Source organism: Ciconia boyciana, chromosome 6 (genome assembly GCF_034638445.1).
Source record: "Ciconia boyciana chromosome 6, ASM3463844v1, whole genome shotgun sequence".
NCBI lineage: Eukaryota > Metazoa > Chordata > Aves > Ciconiiformes > Ciconiidae > Ciconia > Ciconia boyciana.
The window spans coordinates 7,111,301-7,116,591 of record NC_132939.1 but is presented as its reverse complement, the minus strand read 5'-3'; positions in this window follow the sequence as shown (position 1 = coordinate 7,116,591).

Sequence of the window (5,291 nt, the reverse complement as noted above, 5' to 3'; positions counted from 1 at the left end):
TACTTTCCTTCTCTTTTGTTGTTGAAGGAATTCTTTTGTGTATGTGATTATTCTTTTGGGCAACAGTATTACTGGGTTATTTTAGAGATGCTAATTATAACAGACTTTAAAACAATTCTTGGCTTAACGCGGAAGGAATTCAAGGCCTGTGTGCAGTTGCAGGGCTATGATGTCATTGGGATCACAGAGATGTAGTGGGATAGCTTACATTGCTGGAGTGCTGCAATGGATGGCTACAGGTTCTTTACGAAGCACAGGCTGGTATGGCAAGGAGGGAAGAGAGCAGGAGGGATGCATGACATTTTGCCCGAGGACCAATGATTAGCCAGCTGAGACCTAATGAGTTAAGATTAAAAAGGGAGATGAAGGTGGGCAATGCTGTGGTGGACATCTGCTACAGACCACCTGATCAGGAAGAAGTGCGTGACATCCTTCAGGCAGTTGGAAGAAGCCGTATGCTTGCAGGCCCTGGTCTTATAGGGAGACTTGAGCCACCCTGAAATCTGATGGAAGGGCAACACAGCAGGGCACAAGCAGTCAAGGGAGTTTCTGGAGAGCATTGGTAACTTCTTGAACTTCGTGACACAGCTGACGAGAGGAGGCTCTTTGGACCTGATATGTACAAACAAGGGAGAACTGGTCAGGGATGTGAAGGTTGGGGGCAGCTTTGCCTGCAACGACCATGGGATAGTGGAGTTCAGGATCCTGAGAGGAGGGAACAACAAATAGCAGGATCACAACCCTGAACTTCAGGAGAGCAGATTTTGTCCTGTTCAGGTACTTGCTTGGAAAAATCCCATGGAATATGGTCATGGGGAGAAGAGGGGGCCAGGAGAGCTGGTAATTTTCGAGGCTTACTTCCTCCAAGCTCAAGGATGGTCCATCCCAATGAACAGGAAGTCAAGCAGGAGTGGCAGAAAGCCTGCACAGATGAACAAGGAACCCCTGACTAAAATTAAATACAAAAAGGAAGCATACAAGAGGGGGAAGCAGGAACAGGTGACCCTGGTGGAATATATAAACACTGTCCAAGTGTTCAGGGATGGGATTAGGAAAGCCAAAGCCTATCTGGAGTTGAAACTAGCAAGGTATGTGAAGGGCAACAAGAAGGGCTTCTGTAGGTATATCATCAGCAAAAGGGAAATTAGGGCAAATGTGGGCCCACTGCCACATGGGGCAGGGGCTTGGTGACAATGGACACAGAAAAGGCCAAGGTACTCGATGCTTTCTTCATTTCTTTTTTTTTTTTCTGGCAATCTGCTGGTTGACCTCAGCAATCACAGGTTCCAGAGTCCAGTGGGAAAATCTGGAACAAGGAAGACAACCTTGGTGGAGGAGGATCAGTTTAGGGAATATCTAAACAAACTGGACATACATGAGTCTAGGGGATCTGATGGAGTGTACCTGTGAATGCTGAGGGAGGTGGCAAGTATCATTGTAAGGGTACTCTCAATTATCTTTGAGAGGTCGTGGTGATCAGGGGAGGTTCCTGAGGACTAGAAGAAAGCAAATGTCAATCCTGTCTTCAAGAAGGACAAGAACGGAGAGTGGATCTGGAGAACTACAGTCAGCCTCACCTTAGTCACCTAGAAAGGTAATGGATGTGGCAAAGGTGGCCAGCAGCCTCCTGGGCTGCATGAGAAAGAGCATTGGCCAGGAAGTTGAGGGAAGTGATCCTTCCCCTGTGCTCAGCACTGGTTGAGACCACATCCGGAATGCTATGCCCAGTCCTGGGCACCCCAGTAAAAGAGTGACATGGACGTACTGGAGCAAGCTCAGTGAAGGGCCACAAAGATGATTAAGGGATTGGAGCGTCTGATAAAGAGAAGCTGAGAGAGCTGGGACTGTTCAGCGTGGAGGAGAAAAAGCTCAGGGGAGATCTTGTAAGATCAGACCAATGTCTGTAAATACCTGATGGGTGGAGAGATAAAGACAAAGTAGAGCCTTCTCAGTAGTGCCCAGCGACAGAAGAGGCAATGGGCACAAATTAAAATACAGGAAATTCCATTTAAACACGAGACAGAAATTTTTAAAGTGAGAGTGATCCAACCTTGAACAGGTTGCCCAGAGATGTTGTGGAGTCTCCGTGCTTGGAGATACTCAAACCTGACTGGACACAGCCTTGAGCGACCTGCTGTAGTTGGCCCTGTTTTGAACAAGGGAGTTGGACCAGACGATTTCCAGAGGTCCCTTCCAATCTCAACAATTCTGTGACTAATGCTGTAAAGGAGAAAGCAGAAAGAAATAAAATTTTTTTTCCTGTTATCGTAGTTGTATTGCTTTAACAAATGTATTATTATCCTTTCAAAATTAAACAATATTAAAAAGTATATTACATATTTTAAGATTTAAATGGTAAAAAAACCACTAAGGCACGTTCTGGCATGTAAGTATTCCAATATATTGATTCTGCTTCTAATCTTAGTAATCAATTTAAATTTCTTCAGAGCAAATAGTGAAAAATACTGAATTACCTCGTGTCAACTTTATACTTAAAATATTACTTATACCCTTACTTTGAGTGAATATGTGTTTATACAATATGCCTATGACTGTTCTTTCTAGATAATGCCAAACGCTAACAAGACTGCAACAGCTTGCAGTAGTTAATGTTCATAGTTTATTTGGTTTGTGCTTGTCAGTAGTTTATGATATGACTTAGTGTGAAGTCTCACATATTTAGACTTTCACAAAGTACCTCACATGCACCTATTGTTAAAGCAGTGCAAAGGACATTATGCAATGGAGTTTAATTTTTCATTTTACACTATGAAGTCATGAACATAAAACTATTCTTCATCAGAACAAAAAGAAAAAAAAAATCTTTAAAGAGCAATGGATGAATCTTCTTTAAGTCAATTCTATCATTTTATTATAGCAGTGGCTAAAAATAACTAAAATTGGCACCACTGTGTACTACAGATTTAGATACAAGTGGAAGCCCATTTTAATACTTGAAGGTGCATCATTTAAGCTGACAAAATAGACAAAAGCTAGTACGAGTATATTCTTCAGTTTGTCACGTACGGTGGGTGCACAAGCTGATCTGATGCATTTCACTTCTGCTATCACTAAGATATCTAGGCTCCATGATGTCCGCGATGGGTCTGTTCTTGTGACTTCTGTAACTGTGTGTAAATCAAGCGCCAAACATTTATGAATATGTAATATACAACATGGGTTATCATTATATTAGTTAATGATGTCTGTTAAGAGTACCTGACTTTCTGCAGTCTAATATTTGTCATAAGGCATACAGAGTAAAAACTGTTAATTTTTAATGCTGTATTTATTTAACAGTTTCTTTTCCTACTTATTCCAATTCATAAATAAACCAAAGACGCCTAACACAGCTCTCATGAAAGACAATAAAAACTCCTAGCAAGGCCACTGCCGTGACTTACTAGAATGTTCTCTTAAAGCCCTTTATAGGTTATTTCCATATTCTAAAGTATGTAAAGCTTTTGGTTCACTGCAGATTGTTGGTTTTTTTTTAAAGGCAGAAAATAATTTTAATGGTTCATGCATTATTCTCTTTTGTGTGTTTATTTGATATTAATTTTACTATACACACTTAGGAGAAGTCTGGACTCCATAAAATATGCGGAGTGTCAAACTGTGTTTCTGTTAAGTAGGAGAACATGGGCTTCACAGAAGTAGTCTGCACATTATCTTCAGGATGTAGAACTCTGTGCCCGGCTTTTTCTATATGGACCTCCGCGATGGATTGGTATGAAACTAGTGGATTAATGGATTAGTTGTTAATCTCTCCAGCTGAGCTTGCCATGTGGAGATGTCTTATGAGAGTCAGAAGTTCGACAATTGTGTAAGCTACCAGAAGCTCATTAGTGTTTAGATGAAGAGACAGCATTTTGCTGTAATGTAAATGATTAATTTTGGATTAGTTTACAGAGGTTTCTGGGGACTCTGATTTAGTTGAAGAGCCATATACTATCATGTTAGTAGTTTCTCTAATAGTTTTTCTGAAATAGCATGTAGCCACCAGTAAGGTGTGTTGACATAATTACCTGAGTGTATATTTATGACTTTGTATTTGTTTTAGCATTTATTTGCTTGTAGTGACATAAAATGGCCTATCGTATGAAGATAGGCATTGAGAGCATTTATGTTAATTAGAGTATGACAGAATCTATGGCTCGATTCTGCTGTAACACATTGTTGACAAGATTTCTGTTGGCTTGAAGAGTGACAAATGGCAATTTAACAGGGGTTCCTATGCTAACCCAAATAGAGTTGTCCTTCAGCACTGCATGTCTGCACGCAGGGTGAAGGACTGAATAAATCTTAAATGTGTATTTGGTTCAGGAATAGGAATATAGCAGTAAATGTTGAAGTCTAGTAGTTTTCTTTCAGATGCCTCAGCCAGAATAACCGAACTGAATACTTACTGGAATTCTGGTTTAGAGATTTTTAGAAAATACTAATAAGTATCTAAAGCCATTATTCTTTTTTTTCCTCTCAACCAAAGGTAATGTTATTTTTCCTCTACCAAGTTTTCGGTGGAAAGGTTTGCCCTGTCTTCAGAATCAGAGCAACATTTCGTTTGGAGACAGCCAGCTTTAAGTGGACTTACAACCCCTAAAATAGCAGCTTTAAGATGAGGCCCTTGCTGTAGCTTATCTATAGCATTGTAAATGCAGTTCTGTCCTAACTAAATTACAAATAAGGCTAAGGCAAGATAGCTCATGAGTGTACATATTGGCTCCGATTCAATCAACATAATGGTTTTGCTGAGCAAAGAGGAGAATTATTGTTTGGATTTTTTCCAACAGGATATCAACCACACAATAAAATGGTCTGGCCTTGTAGCATAATTTAAGATTGTATGCTACAGAAAGCTATAATTTCATGCTGTTGCAGCAAATAATTAATTTACACCATTCTTTCTCAGATGTTAGATAAAATCTTAACACTTTGTTGTAGCTTAAACAGCATTCTGTAGTCTCTTATTAAGTTCTCTCCTGGATTTCTCTGCTCATGAAATTTCACAGTAGATCAAGTTGCAGAATCTACAATTACTCACTAGAAACAATCCAAGATCTTGCATCTTGGTGTCTATGCTGTTAAAATAATGAGAGGCTCAACCTTAGCTTATTTTCATCCCCTTGTTTTTGCAGAACTCTGGTTGTAAGAATTCACAGACCACTTCAAAATCCTGGCTGCTGCATCCTTCTAGGATTCACAACCTTTCCTCCTCTCCATCTGTCAGTCATAAATAGAGGGCCACATTCAACCTCACTGTGAAGGATTACATCTCCTATGAGCTTTTA